General features: G+C 39.7%; 1 protein-coding gene across 3 annotated transcripts in view; it reads right to left on the bottom strand.

Annotated features, from left to right (window-relative positions):
- The window catches only part of BRINP3 (BMP/retinoic acid inducible neural specific 3), a 439,645-nt gene extending 423,537 nt beyond the window's left edge, over positions 1–16,108 (bottom strand). Inside the window, exons 1-2 of one of the 3 annotated variants that reach the window (XM_075997012.1) lie at positions 16,039–16,108; positions 14,592–15,132 (exon numbers count right to left, since the gene is read on the bottom strand). The gene's annotated coding sequence lies outside the window, so the exon portion shown is untranslated. Of the gene's footprint in view, positions 1–11,481; positions 11,882–13,043; positions 13,229–14,591; positions 15,133–16,038 lie in introns of those variants that run through there. The other 2 variants (XM_012773900.3, XM_012773895.3) reach the window with 2 other exon arrangements.
- Between the last annotated feature and the right edge of the window lie 536 nt (positions 16,109–16,644).

The following is a 16,644-nucleotide window of genomic DNA, read 5'->3' as shown; positions in this document are numbered from 1 at the left end:
GGTTCATATGACCATATTATGAGAGATTTGCTGGCTGGTACTATCTGTTAGCAATCCCTATGGCTCTTGACACTTAACATACTATCTTGCACATAGTAACTTTTGGAACATCCACTGAATTGAAACTTTTTTTAAATAACATTATAGATTGTTTTATTATATCTGCTTATTCCAGCAGGGGATTGTCATTATATGAATTTGTGAGTAAAGCCTTGTTATTGTATTTTTTTGCTTCTCTCTTTTTTTCCTTTTTTCCTCAAAAGACCTGAGTTTCCTTCTTTTAAATCACACTGTACAGTTTGAGGCTGACCTTAGAAATGCATTCTTCTAGTCATTTTACTCTTCTAAACCTGTGTTCCAGAGAGTTCTTCTCCTTATTTATTTTAGCTGATCAGGCAATACAGTGCCTCTGAATTACAGCTTTAAGTCTTTCCATCTTAATGAGGGTTAGTATTCCTCTGAGGAGTATATACTAGGAAAGAAACTAATCTCCTACCTGATCCTGTCAATACAATCTTGTCCTACCAATAAAGAGGAAGTTAAATGCTACTACCTAATGGTAGAACTGATTAGAAAAATGAAGAGAAGGCCAGCTCCATCCCTTAATTCTGTCCAGCACACTGGGAAAATTATTCTTAAAAGCCGAACGTACAAGAGTCACTGGATTATCTGATAAATGTAAAATATCATGATGTTTCAACATAAGTGATCATAGAGCACAGTTATCTTTGTAAGATTCAGATGGTATTAATTATAATTTATAAGGAAAGTCATCAGACACTAAATAAAGTTCAAATGAAAGATGTTTAGAAGGTATGTTTGGAATGAAAAATCTAGTTTTAAAGTAAAATTTGAGGAGTGATTTTTCTCCTTGACCCATCTTTTAGTCAGGCAGGCTCCTTTTCATTCTTTCCTCAGATAAGCCCTAACCTTTGGGCTCTGTTGTTCATCTCTGCATTGTCCCATTTTAGCAAGAATTCTGCTGAGTCAGTTTTAACAGAATCCCAACCCTCCATATAAGATCCCCCTAGATATCCGATTGGGTTTCTCATCTTCCACCATCCCCCAGGTGATGTCTGACACCATGACCTGTCTTCACCAAGAATTCTGTTAGGTCAGTTTAGCCAGGACACCCTTCACTCTTAGTAATTTTCTATCCACTGATTTCCACCCTACCGCTTGGCTATAAATTCTCACTTTTCCTTATTATATTCAGAGATGAGCCAAACGTCTGTCTTCTACTTACAAGGTCCTGTTGTAGTGATTCTCCCTTGGATAAAGTCTGTTTCCTTAGTCTTTAACAAGTGTCATCAATAATTTTTAACAATTTCATAAAATGTATCATTAATATCTTTCATTACCAAAACAGTGAAACATAAAACAGGTTAAAATAAAGATTAAAAGGATCTACAGAAATGGAGTAGAAATAATGTTTGCAGATACCAAGATCTAATATTGTTACTGTAGCTGGCAATATAATTTTGCCTTTCCTAGTATAGTCTAGTAATAAAAAAAAGGATTTTAGTTTGTGAAGAGAATAAAATATTTTTTGCTATTAAAAGAAATTTGTCATGTAAATGTCAATTTAAGAAAATTTGAGGAAAAAAGTTAATTCAAAAAATTTATTAAACATATACTATGTGAAAATCTATGCAAGTACAAAGATAACTAATATTTTGCCCTTGCCTTTAAGGACAGTATCCTTAGTTTCAATTTTTTGCAATGTTTTTTTTTTTTTTAATAATAATAAGCCTGAATAAAAACTTAAAGTATAACACTTGTTCAGCCAAGGGATTCATACTGTTATGAATAAAGGCTTACTAATATAATCTAAGAACAACACTCAATAATAGGATAAAGTTAAGAATCTTGGAGTCTGGTAACCAAATGGATGATAAATGTCTTGTTTTATAACAAGACCAAAACTTAACCTGCAGTTAACCAGGCCCACAAGGTGAAATGAGATTTTTAATCAGAACTTATTTTATTGAGAAGTATAAATAAGAGTATGTCTTCTAAAGTTACAGACAAAGGCAATAATACATTTATGGAACTTTCAAAAAAGGTTCAGTAAATGTTTTTTTTTAAAAGTTAAAAAGAGGTCCTGATTACTGAAGCCATAGGAAAAACTTTTAAAATTTCAAAATAATAATCTTCAGGTCCTTTTTATTCATCTGTAAAAAATGAAAATGTTCAATCTTTTTTAACTGAGGAGTGTGTGGTTATAAATATTGCTGGTAGACCGCTAAACTTGTCCTCTTCCTGGATACAGATGTCATTCAATTTACAAGATAATAATTCCACTGTAGTTTAGGCAACGTGAGGCAAGAATTTGTGTCTGTTTTATTCATCGATGGATCTGTATCACACACAAGAGATTCTGGCATGTAGAAGGCACTCAATAAATGAAATGTATTAATAAACGGGTGAAATAAGAAAATTAAATTTGTAAATTCTTATAATGTTAATCTGATTTTTCATCAATTATATTTACAAAAATTAAAAAAATAAAGCCTTTGAAATATTTTCATTTAAAAGAGACTAACATTTTTTGGGGAAAACACAATAAGATATCAACTAAATCACCACTCTGAGAATTATTATTACTATTTTCAGTCCTGGTTTTTTCATTTCTTTTTAATAATTATCCACTAATACCTTGCATAGAAAATATTCTTTATTGACCTTTCTTCAAAACAAAGAATTAGACAACCCTGTTCTCTCTAAGAGAGTTATATTTATAATATCAAAATTGGACATGTGTGAAAATAAAATGAGTGGTCAAGCATTAAATTTGATCTACTGGATTAATTAAAACAAAATGTACTCCAAATAGCAAAAACCCATACACAATTTATGAGCAATGGTTGTATCTTTTCATGGCTATATTCTCAAAATTTACCTTAATGTTCACAATTCATCAGATATCCAAAACATATATTTTTTAAAAAAGCCAAAATTAACAACAAAACGGAGGTGACCCACAGCAAGCAAACCAAACCAGCAACAAGTATTTAAATGTTTATCTGCTGTTCTCCATGTCTTGTGAACCACTATCTAATAAAGCATGTCAGAACGCTGGTGTTTCTAATTAAAGAATTCTTCCTTAGCAATGAACCTTAGCACGACTTACCCAGTTGACAGAACGGCTGGGATAGCCCATATTTTTACATGTACTTGGCCTTACAATGCCTGGTGTTCGTAATATATTCTGGCTTGTTTAACTAAGCTCTTTTTCTTACAACAAGCCTTTGTTCCCATCACTGTTCTACAATCTACAATTTTGAGAACACGGGATATTTCCATGGCTCACCCCTGTCAATATACTAATTTAACTTCTAAAATAGTCCAAACTTTCTCCAAACTCAATAGTTTATTAGATATTATTTCAAAAGAAATGCAAGGTAAATATTTTTTTTAAATCTATATTTTTGAAGACAGTCTTTATGTGAAAGAAATGGCCAAATTTTGAAGGAAATTATTATATAAAACAGGAAGAATAAATGAGATATTTACTCTGACATATAGAGACTATTGAATATTAGTTATATCCATATCCAGCATTCCAGGTACACACTCTGTGGTAATTTTTTAAATCACACTGTCTGAACTTGTCAGAAATTATCTTCTGAATGATAATCACAGGAATCACTATTATTTGCACCAAAATCTGGTTATAGATAAATTTTAATGGACAGTTAATAATTGTCTGTTTTCAAATGCTGATCAAATACATTGTCATCTTTAGCTAAAATTTATGTAAACTTATATCGAAAAGATAGTAAATCATGTCGAGTTGTTATCACTTTTGTGATGAAAGAATAATGTGATAATAGATTAAACTTTTATATATCTTAATTACTCAAGATCATAGAATAGAAAAAATATTTTAATAGTTAATCACAGCAGTTTATATTAGAGTTACTGATTTAAGAACTCTGAATCAGAATTGATTTTATTAAATATCAGGTTTAAAAAGCAATAATGACATGAGTGATCTTTCACATTAATTTTGGCCCATATTCATATGATTATGATTTTTTGCTTTTTGTCTTTCAAATAGGTTGGACAAGAGACACATTAAATTTCTGCATGCAACGGCTCGATGAAAGAAAGATACAAATGAAAATCTGCCAGAGTTCACTCTAAAAGGAAACACAGATGCTCTGCATTATTTTTCCTATAGTTATGTTACTATACAAACATAGTTATTCTTACTTTTTAAGCCAAAATATAAAGTTAGCTATACATTACAAATGTCAATAATATGTCTTTGATGTAAAAGTTCTTAAACAAAGACTAACGTATTGTAAGAGTGTGTGTGGTTTGCAGGGGGAGGCTAGGAGGAGGGGAGGCTTGTAAATCTGTAAGCTATGACTCCACTCATCAGGGAAATGCAAATCAAACCACAATGAGATATCACCTAACTCCAGTGAGAATGGCTTTTATCCAAAAGTCCCCAAACATCAGATGCTGGCATGGATACAGAGAGAAAGGAACACTTATACACTGTTGGGGGGCACTGCAAACTATTAATAGCATAGCTTCTGTGGAAAGTAGTTTTGCGATGTGCCTCAACTAAAAGTAGAACTACCATGTGATCCAGCAATCTCACTACTGGGTATTTATCCAAATGAAAAAAAAAAGACATTTACAAAAACACTTGCATGTTTATAGAAGCACAATTCACAATCACAAAGATGTGGAAACAACCCAGGTGTCCATCAATACATAAGTGGATTAATAAAATGTGGTATATGTATACCATGGAGTATTACTCAACCATAAAAAAGTGTGAACTAATACCTTTTGTAACAACATGGATGAAACTGGAGGTCATCCTTCTAAGTGAAGTATCACAATAATGGAAAAACAAACACCACATGTACTCACCACTAAATTGGAACTAATTGATCAACATTTATGTGCACATATGGCAGCAAAATTCAATGGAAGGGGGGATGGGATGGGTAAATTCACACCTAAAGGGTATAATGCACACCATCTGGGTGATGGACACACGTATAACTTTGACTCAAACTATATAAAAGCAATTCAAGTAACCAAAAGTTTGTACCCCCATTATATTCTGAAATTAAAAAAATAAAAATAAAAAGTGAGAAAGATACCTAAAACATTAATCAAAAAAAGAAGTTTTAAAATTAATTCTGAAAGATATAGTGACTGTCATTTAACAAATCCCTCAGGAATCCCTTTTGCTTAGCTATATAGTTTATGTTTCAATTCACAGAGAAGATTGGATTCACCTCTATTAGTTCACATTCGGAAAAACAATAGTGTTGCCTTTGACTCTCTGCAATGACAGGCTGAAACCTTCAATTAATAGAAATAGATATATTTTACAAATCCAGAAGTATATATTCCATCATAACTGTTTATTCAAGAAAGTGTTTTTAAAGAAAATCAACAAGCTATTTAAAAAGCTCCCTTGGAGGCCGGGCGAGGTGGCTCACGCCTGTAATCCTAGCACTCTGGGAGGCCGAGGCGGGAGGATTGCTCATGGTCAGGAGTTCGAAACCAGCCTGAGCAAGAGTGAGACCCCCGTCTCTACTATAAATAGAAAGAAAATTAATTGGCCAACTTATATAGAAAAAAAATTAACCGGGCATAGTGGCGCATGCCTGTAGTCCCAGCTACTTGGGAGGCTGAGGCAGCAGGATTGCTTGAACCCAGGAGTCTGAGGTTGCTGTGAGCCAGGCTGACGCCACGGCACTCACTCTAGCCTGGGCAACAGAGTGAGATTCTGTCTCAAAAAAAAAAAAAAAAAATAGTTAAAAAGCTCCCTTGGGAGTGATATTAATGTTTAGGAACAAAAAATAGACTTTCTAGTTGTTGTTACTATTGTTAATTGATAATTGGTAGTTTTTAAATTCTAGATTACTCAATTTTGGACCTATAGTCTTCTTCCTTATCATTCCTGGGTATAATCTTAAAAATATTATGTATAAAATAAATTTTATAAATGTGTTACATTTATAAAATGTACCATGATTATATCTTTGTATATTAGTGACTGGTCTAGATGAATAATAAGAAATTCTATTACTAAACTCAAGTAGAGCCATTTAATTTAAATGTTTTGAGTAAGCTAGACTTGATCTCTATATTAATATGTTTGGTGTCATATAGTAAAATGTTGAGAAAAAGATGCATTAATTATCTCAAGATAGTATTTTGTGCAAATTTGCTGCATAATTTATTCAACCTTTCATGATTTTTCTTCTAGAAATTTAGAGTGTGTTTATTAGCATTTGAGAGGTGGGCACTTCTGAAAAAGACAATTACCCATGTCTCCATATACACATTTACAGGGCTGATTTTTCAACCCATCAGAAATGTTACCACAGTAAAGACATGAAAGCCACTTGAATATATTATCTATCCCAGAAACTTCCTGATTTCATTAATTTTTGTTCTATATTTACTTTAGTTATACCAGAAATATATTCCACACACAGTATTAAATCAAATATCTAAAAGCAGTTATGAAAAAAACTTATGATATTAAAAGTATATATATATATATATATATATATATATCAAAGCTATTACACAGAACACAATTATACTCAACCTGCATAAACATATGTGATTTTTAGTATGATACTTGAATAAACCCATGCTTTACTCTCCAGATTTATTCTTTGATTTAATTTAATCACTCGTTTCCAGACTGGCTTATATTTATGGACTTATGGACATCATCTGAAAGATTTTAAAGAAAATATTTTTCATTGGTGAGAGTCAGCATTAAATGGATCTATAAAGTAACAGTATAGTTATATACTGGGCACTATTTGACACTGAAAAATCTGAAATGCATGCTTACTCACTTCTGGTCTTCCCAAGGCTAGATTGTTTTTTAATAGTGCAATATTTTAGAGATAGCTTTCAAAATTAACAAAATGCAACAGTCCAGAAAAGTTAATAAAAAACAGCTCAATCCTGATGAGCTTGGCTGATATTCACAGAAATCAGGAAGAATAAGTCTATCTATAAGTATTGTTTCACAATAAGTCTATAATGAAATTTAAATGAAACACACGATAATGAGAGAATAATTCTTACATAGCAGAGAGTTACAATACATTTGGATATAATGTTCACATATTTATTAATTTAATCAATAAATGTGTATTTTATAGATTTAATTTGCTGGAACTATAATATGGTAGCTACTTTATTAGCTATTAAAGGGAATTTGTTTTGCTTTGGGTGCTCTTAAAGGCATCCACATCTCATCTGAGTAAATTAGGATTTAGGCATTAAAACAAATGCTTCTGAAAAAATTATAAGTAAAAATAGGTCATACTGAGGATAAATACTTTTGTAACTATAAACTTACAAATAAAATTTTGAGAATTAGTTGTGATTATTAAGAAATAACAATGAATATAGGAGAATGAAAACCTGTAAGATTTCTCAATTTAGTAAACTGAATACTATTTTTCCACATTTCAATTAATACTATCTTGTTTAAAAATAAGCACATAAAAATTAGCACAACTATTTATTTCATGATAAATCATTTAGTAATCCAATCAAATCATTAAAAATATATTAGTTATATCTTTCAATCTTGGAGCAAAAGAAAATTTTTAGTGAATCATAATTGAGTTTAGTTTAATTAATAGAGCATCAAGGCCGGGACGGTGGCTCATGCCTGTAATCCTAGCACTCTGAGAGGCCGAGGCAGGCGGATTGCTCAAGGTCAGGAGTTTGAAACCAGCCTGAGCAAGAGCAAGACCCTGTCTCTACTATAAATAGAAAAAAATTAATTGGTCAACTAACATATATATAGAAAAAATTAGCTAGGCATGGTGGCGCATGCCTGTAGTCCCAGCTACTCGGGAGGCTGAGGCAGGAGGATCGCTTGAGCCCAGGAGTTTGAGGTTGCTGTGAGCTAGGCTGACGCTACAGCACTCACTCTAGCCTGGGCAATAGAGCAAGACTCTGTCTCAAAACAAAAAAAAAAAAATAGAGCATCAAGTAGTTACCTATGATTAGTATTTTGAATATAAAATTGGGAAACACTCCAGAGCTGTTTGCATAAATGTTTTATGTCAAACATTATGTATAGAGAAATGGATTCATGGCTTATGAAGTAACTATCTAGGAAGACTTTGGAACTGGATAGGTCTGCAAGTGGGCAACTGGATATAAGCATCTCAATAGCTCATCAAATATGCTTTGAAATGATAGTGCTAAAAGCTTTAAAATATTATTTATGAAGATATTTGATGCCCAGTATAAAATGGTTACAGTAGCTATATGATACTCTTAAAGGAAAAAAAAAAAAAAAAAAAAACTAGGATAGAAATTCCAGGTACATCTTCAGTAGAAAGGTTATTAGTGTATTAGTGTTCATGGTTAAATTTCATCTTCAGAGAGTTATTTTCTTTTTCTAGAACAGAATAAATATTATCACAGTATCCCCTTCTTTTAACAATTACAATCATACGTTAGCAGTTAAAAATATTCAAACACATTTTTTATTTTTCTCTCCTTTAGAACTTATGAATAATAAACATGAAAATAATAAAATCATATAGTACTACATGGAGAAACTGGTCAGAGCTATACTCCTAAATGTCTAACTAAAATTATCCAAGTAGTTGCTAAATTAAAATATCAACAATGCCAGATGTGACCCTAATTAATTCTGGTAAACTAAATATGAGTTTATAAAAGATGTTAGAAAATAAAATCTGGCATTTTGTAAGTTTCTACATTTTGAAGTTATTACATGAGAATATTTGAGTGTGTTTTCACTTAAGAACAGAGATCATTAGGTTGACAATATAAATCTTCTAAGAAATCACTTTCCTCTTACTAAATGACAGTGAGAAATCAATAAAGAGCAACTGTTTTGTAAAAGTGACTATTCTCCTAGAACTGAATTAAAGCAAAGGTAAATATATTGTAAAAAAAGAACTAATGTGCCTCAAGAAGTGTATAATTTCAAGTTTTTTTAAAAAAATTATACAATATCAAAACAAAGGAAATGCTGATTAAATTCATTTGGCGCCATGACACCATAGACCAAGAGCATTTGATAGTGGTATTAAAAAATGTTGAGTCAACATAACTTCTTATGTGGAGATACAATTTTAACAAAAAAAGACTAATTAAAAAATTCAAACTTAAATGATACCTTTTGAAAAATATATTTTGTTTTCATAATATATTTGTCCTTTTAAAACACCTTCATCTCTTATGTCATTTCATCTACAATGCTCTAAAGTAGATATTATTTTCTCCTCATGAGAGATGAGGAAAATCAATAAAGAGTGGTCAAGAAATCTTACTAGGTTCACATTAATCACATACAACTAGAATTGAAATTCAGGAAGAAATCCTAGATCTATCAGCACTCTACTTTTCCCAGTAACTCACAATTAGGAGGTGAAAGAGGAAAACATTAAGAGTCTTAGAAGAGTACATCATTAATTATAAGCCATAATCATAATATCCAAACACCCTTGGGATAATTTTTTTAAGAAAAAAATAAATGCTTGCTAAACTCATCACAGATTGGTGTCATATTTCCATTTATGTCTGAACTTTTTAATACTAATATCCAATTTTCTAAATTACTAAAATTTTTAGACTCTTATTCTAGTCAGTAACTGTTCACTTTAAAGATAACATAAAAAACTCTATAACAGAAAATATATGAAATCAAATCATATGTTAATAATGAAACATCAAAGTTTGGAAATCTCACCAGTTGTTTTCTTTGCACTTATAGAAAGAAACACACAAAAGCATTATTCTGAAAAGAAATTCTACTTTTATTTAGGAACACACAAATCTAGGAGTCAAATTAATGGTAGACTCCTACAATTATGTATGTATAATATACATACACATACACACACATACACACACACACACTTTGAGTCCCAATGGTGTCTTCCTATTTAAGTTTGATTTACTTAAGCATGATTTACCAATTATTTTGCATGAAGGAAATCAAGATGTACTATAGTTTATACAAATGTACATTCCTATTATTATGGAGAATTGTTTAAAGGAAAACATTCTATAAGAGGATGAAATCCCATATTATCTGATGAAAAGAAAATAAAATTGATTATTATATGGTATCATGTCTATTTCATTTGGAAAATATTTTTAAAACAACATATATTTCAAATAAATACCTTCTCCATCCACCCAAAAATGAGTTTCTATCTATCTATATATTAATCCACACATATATATACACAATGAGCATATTTACCATGTACTACAATAAAATTCCAGAGGATAAAATGCAGAAGAATTGAGGAATGGGAATTCATCAACAAATTACTTTCTCAAGTGGAGTAAAAACTACCTTTTGCATCAAACTAAGAAAAGCACCATAACTTTGCAACTTTACAAACCAAAGTTGCAATTATCTTATTTCTTCAAGATTTTATTAGTGAACCTTACAAGTAGAAAAATTATTGATCAAGAATCCACATCAACAAGTGTAATTACTAAAAATATTTCCACAGAAAATTTAAAGAATACAATTTCTTAGAGAAGAGAAAGTGTTGTTATCAAGTGGAATAGCTTAATGATTGTGTCTTAGTAACATTTTTTGATTCACTGTGTAGAAGCTCTAGACTTCTTCAACATGTGAGCAAACATATCAAAACGGTATCAATAATAGTAACACAACTTATTAAAATATTCAAAATTTGATTTATCATTTGAGTCAAATGTGGTTGTAGAATAAATCTATCAGTTGCTCAATCTACACATGTACAAAACTTTGAATTTAAAAAGAGCTTTACTTTGGGGAGAGTCCTCATAATTTTCTATATTTGTTCTGAATTTTTTTTTTCTCAGTTTTCCAACTGGTGGAAAGCCCAGTGATTTCTGTCCTGGGTCACACAAAACCCTGCCACTGGGCAATCTCTTCTTTTTTCATTTTATTTGACAACTCACTCCACCCCCACCACATGAATTTTTTTTTTCAAGACTGAGAAAATAACATGAAAATACCTACAAAACATTTGTCTCAAGTAGTCAAAATTACTTTGCTAGTGCAAGATGCCATTAATAGTTCTCCAGTCATCCTTTTGTATATTAAGGTTTGGGATCTTAACAAGAAGCAATGTTTTCAACGCATGTCTGCAACTGCCATCTTCCATATTTCATTAGGGTTATACATTCCTTCCTCTAACTCTTTCTCCTCCCCATTTCTTCCTCTCACCTTGGTCTAATTTATGACTTTTGTAACCTTGCTAAACATTTAAATAAATCCACTCTAAACAATTAAGTGAATACACGTTAAACATTTACATGGTTTTAAACCTATTGATGACTGTAAATATTAAGTTATGCATCTTATCTGGGCTATCTGAAAATGCATATATTTCATCTCTTGCAACAGGGAAAAATCAACACAGATGGTCACACACAGATTATATGACTGTCAACAAAATACAGCCATTCAGTCCTTACCTGCTTAACTGCATGATGACAAACATATCAGGATAGCACGCAAAAGAAAGTCCCCCAAATCTGAATCATCTGTCTTCAAGCTGCTGTGACAGTTTTATACCCTGGTGCTGTCTGCTTTGCTTACATACATTTGACTGGCTGGAATATTTGTAAGGGACCCTAGGGTTAATATGCAACCCCAGCCACCTCTTCCTTTTACCAAGCAGCTGGAAGCGTGCACCGCATCTTCAGAAGTAGCGCCTGCCCGCGTTCCTCAGCAGATTCCCATCAGAAGGCAGCTCCTGCTTTAAGGGGTTGATCACGTTCTCAGCCCTTTACCGCGAAGTGAAAGGCGGTTCGATCTCGGGGACTAGGTCTAGGAGGCCAGCCTCGGAAGCGCCAGGCACAAACTCTGCGCCGCGGCCGCGGAGCCGGCAGGAACCCGCCGCCCCAAGCACCACCCCTCTCGGAGCACGCCCGCGGGCGCCCAGCGCGGCCCTCCACCCGCGCCCTCCCGGAGAGGGAGATTCGAGCACGAGCAACTTTACAGCGGGCAAGTGTAAGCCAGACGCCCAGCCCTCACGCTGCTCTCAACTTCACACGTTATATGCCAAGCTCCAGCTCCAAGTTCAAACCCAACTCTCCCCTCCTCGCCGCCTCCAGGTTCTGGGAGCTGGGGGGACTGGAGGCCGGGGGACGGGGGGCCGGGGACGGGGGGCTGGGGGACAGGGGGACTGGGGGACGGGGGACAGGGGGCCGGGGACGGGGGGCTGGGGGACAGGGGGACTGGGGGACGGGGGGCCGGGGACGGGGGGACGGGGGACGAGGGGTACGGGGAACGGGGGACGGGGGGACGAGGGGTACGGGGAACGGGGGAGGGGTGACGGGGGGACGGGGGACAAGGGGAACGGGGGAGGGGTGACGGGGGGACGGGGGACGAGGGGTACGGGGAACGGGGGAGGGGGGACGGGGGACGAGGGGAACGGGGGAGGGGTGACGGGGGGACAGGGGGGACGGGGGGACTGGGGACGGGGGGACGGGGGTCTAGGGAACGGGGAGCCGGGCAGCAGCAGGACCTAGCCCGGGTCCAAGGAGCCGCTGAGCAGCCGGACCTCGCTGGGCCGCGGACGGGCCGCGACGGGGCGGGCGCAGGCACCCGGGAGCGGCCCCTCACCCGCCGGGGTGCCGCTCGTCAAAGACAGCCCGTAACCCTGAGAGACGCTAAAAGATGACGGAGCTCGCGGTCTGTCCTCGTTCGGGAGAGGTTTGCTCGAGTCGGGCCCGAGGCGGCCAGCGAGCGAGCGACCCGGAGGCACGAGCCGGGCGCCCCTCCCTGCCTCCCTCCCGCCAGCCGCGGGCGCCGCAGCGGGCACGCGTCGCCGGGGTGAGCGCGGGTCGGCGCGGGCCGTCCGCACCGCGCCCCGCCGGCCTTCGCCCCTCCTGCCGGGCGCAGGCGGCTCGGGCGCCCCTGGGCGGGGAGGGCCCGCGAGTCGCCTGTTGATAGCCCGGCGGACGCCCTGGGCCGCGGGTCCCGCAAACCCGCCCGCGCCGGCTGCGGGCTAAAGGCAGCGGGGCGCACTCACCGAGGCCCGACGCCCGCGCCGTGAGGGGTGGGCTGGGCTGAGAAGAAAAGAGGTGACTGCACCGAAAGTTCTGTCTCCCCGCTCCAGCCCTGCGCAGCACAGCCTCCCCCGAGGGCGTCTGGAGGGGCGCCTCTCTCCAGGCCCAGCGGGCCGCGCGGGGAGGCAGGGCGGGCAGGGCGGCCCGGGGAGGCAGGTGCGAGCTGCGCGGTCCCGGCCCGAGCGCCCGGGCGGGCGGGAGCCCCGGGAGCCCGAGACGCGGTGGGGGCGCTGCAGCCGAGGACTTTATGTCTGGGAGCTAAAAGGGCTTTGGGACGTAAAAAGCGTGGCTTGGCTTGTCGCGTCAGCCATCAATGATGACAGGAATAGTTCTTTCCGAGAAATTTAAAGAAAGAAAGAAAAAAGAAGGAAAGAAAGAAAAGCTTGAACAATAGGCTCTCATGTCCATCCATCCTAATTATAGGAAATGTAGAAACCACGAACTTGTCCTTAATGTGGGGGGGGGTTCACAGAGAAGCCCTCGGGACATGTTAGAGACGACTGGCACATGCAGGCTTGGCATTCAGTGGACACCGTGCTCGTCTCAATATATGTCAACATGTGAAGCAAAAGCAAAGATTTTAAATGTTTCTCAACACAACTATACTGAAAAGAGAGGTGATAATTCTGTCAGTTAAACCCAAAGAAATGTTCATAAAAGCAAAAGGCACTGACCATATTAACATACCTCTTAAAAACAGAGAGTGGGGGTGGGCAAGTGTGAAGAGTGAAGCAATTAAATTTTTCATGAAAAGTCTGTCCCTGAATTTCAATTTAATAGAACCAAGATAATCAGTAGTTTCTTCTGATAGCTTTTTTTTTTCTGAAATGGGTACTCCCTGTCCAATTAACTGTTCACCAGCTAATTCTCAAAATCTGAAATGTCCAGCCAAACACTATGCCTGAATTGAAATACAATGCCTAAAATAATGTGTTCGTGTGTGATTTAAAACGTTGTAAGAAAAAAAATGGTGCCCTCAAAACTCACACTCCTCTTCCTACCACTCAGTGGCATTTTAGTGCTTAGGATTCGGTTAAAATGTGCTTTACAATATAGTCCTCCCCCAGTCATCTAATTGTTTACTATGAACAAATGCTGACCTGAACAACCTTCTGAAGATCAGAGAGGCTAGTGAACTTTCCCAGTCCCTGTGATTGTCAGGTCTCTTTAAAGCTGCCTCTTAGATAAACATATAAAATGTGACCTTTCAAATGGCACAGGAATAAGTGCCAAGAAGGGTTAATGGGAGGAAAAGGAAGTTAATGTACATATAACCTGTAATATAAATGAGGACAGAAATGAAAAAAAAAAACCAAGATTATGAAAGGGGTGATTCACTACATAGGATATATCTCAATAGTGCAATTGCAACTAACATACTAATTCATAAATATGGTCATATAGATCTCTGAATTCTGAAAGTAGCAAAAATAAGACACTTAAAAAAACAAAGCTCATTAAAAATAACACTAGTAATAAGTTTCTAAAAACATATAAAGAGAATAACTTACCAGAGGAAATTTCAGGAAGCAAGATGACTGTGAGAAAAATACATCCAAAATTCAAACAGATATTCCATGATCTTCCAAATCAAGATAAAGTAGTGAGCCGCAGGGTGGTGGGACTTTGAAATAATCAGCAGTTCCTGGTGGCATGTAACCAAGTGAAAGCCAGTTACACGGAGAGCCACGCGCCCCCAAGGAAGGAAAGCAAAAAGTGAAAGAGGAGCTTTTTATTCTGGGGGTGGCGAGGGGGCTTATTTGTGGTGGTCCTTAAGCCGCCAAAGTGAAAATTTACAAACTACACACCCCGTCCAGGGGGGAACGACGGAAGCTGTTTAAGCGCAGCGAGCAGGAGGTGGACCACAGATACTCTGCGAGAAGTGAGGGCTGTGGAAGACAGGGCTGGAGAGGGAGCTGGCGCCGGCCGCAGTCGCCCTGACGGAGCCGCCAGAGTGATCTAGCTGCTGGGGAGGATCCAATGGGGATTCGCGAGGGCGCCGCTTCGGAAATCCCGCTCTGATCCTCCCACTCTCGGTTCTCTAAGAGTTACCTGCGTCGGGGACATCGTTATTAGGATTAATAGTATTCCGTCAGCGCATTCACTAGTCTTTCCCGTGAACGCTTCCGCTCGCGGCAACCGAGGGAGGCGTAGCGAGAAGCCCAACTCCCCCAGTAAACCACGCCGGCCGCTCACTCGGCGGCGACCCAGTCGTCCGCGATTCGCATTGGGGGGCGGGGGCGCGGGGGCGGGTGCGGGTGCGGGTGCGGGTGGGGGCGGGGATGGAGGGCTGCAGACCGGCCGAGGCCGAGCGCCGGCGCTCTCGGGGCGCCAAGAGGGGTGTTGGGCTCGGGCTGGGAGGGCGCCGGGGGTGCTGGGGGGTGCTCGGGCTCGGGGGGCTCGGGGGCGCCGCGCTGGGGTCTCGGGGCTCCGACTCAGGGGGGCTCGGGCTCGGGGGCGCCACGCGGGGGCTTGGGGGGCTCGGGGGACTCGAGGGGCCGGGCTCGGGGCGGGAGCCCGGCGGGCGGCGGCGGCGGCGGCGGCGGAGCAGCCCTCCCGGCCCCGCGCCGCGGCGGGCTTCCGTCCGAGCCCGGCTCCGGGCGCCCTGCCTGAGCGGCGGACGCGGGAGGACGCCGCCCGCGGGTCGCGTGCACGCCGCACACACGGCCGCCGACCGGGGGTAAGCTTGGCTTCATCCGCGCGCCCCTGCCCCGCCGCCCGGCCCCCGCCGCCCGAGCCCGAACCCCAGCCCGGTCTGCCCCAGCTGCCCTCCCCCGGGTCGGGCGCCGGCTCCCGAGGCGGCTGCGAGGCGGGCTGCGCGCCGCGGCGAGGGCGACCCCCGCCCGGCCGGCTCGGGACCCGCCGCCGCGCTTCCCAATGGGAGGGCAAGGCCGCGTGCAGATTGACTCCCTGCGGAGACCCAGACCTTTGCCCTGGATGAAAATGTAGGTAAGTGACCTTATCCTGCGAGGATGGAGAGGGAGCACGCAGCCTGTCGCCCCACCCGCGCTCCAGTCACCCGTTCCTCTCTGCGTGTGCCCCCCGATCGCGGGCGGGGGCAGTGGGGATTTTCTTTGCCTCTTTCCTGGGAGAGTAGTAGCATGTAAGAGTGAATTTCAGGCAGAAGCCTTTCAAGAAGACAGTATGAAAGCTTTAAGATCTTTTATATACTACATTAAAAACCCAAAGACAGGTAAAGCAGGTAGATCCCTGTTTGCTTGCCAGCTAATGGAGGATGTAAGTATTTCCCTTATTTCGTACTTTATTTTCTGAATATTAAAAAAAAGTAGTTTGGAGTATTGGCCCATGTCCGTGCTTCCAGCATTCTTTGGCCATGTTCTAGAATATAATATTGTTTTAATTTCAAAAATGGGAATGATTATTTTTCACATTTTGCAGGTAAATTAAAGATAAACCACTTACTGAATGTGCATCTTGGCTTCAATTCTTGTACCAGATACAAATTAGTAGTGTCCAAAATGGCTATTTGCATGTTGAGATGATACTGTAAATTCATAACGCCCTCTGGTTTTGCTTGAGTCTATAGCACCCCCAGCCTGTACA

This window comes from Microcebus murinus, chromosome 23, assembly GCF_040939455.1.
Source record: "Microcebus murinus isolate Inina chromosome 23, M.murinus_Inina_mat1.0, whole genome shotgun sequence".
Classification (NCBI taxonomy): Eukaryota; Metazoa; Chordata; class Mammalia; order Primates; family Cheirogaleidae; genus Microcebus; species Microcebus murinus.
This window is presented reverse-complemented; position numbering and strand designations above follow the sequence as displayed.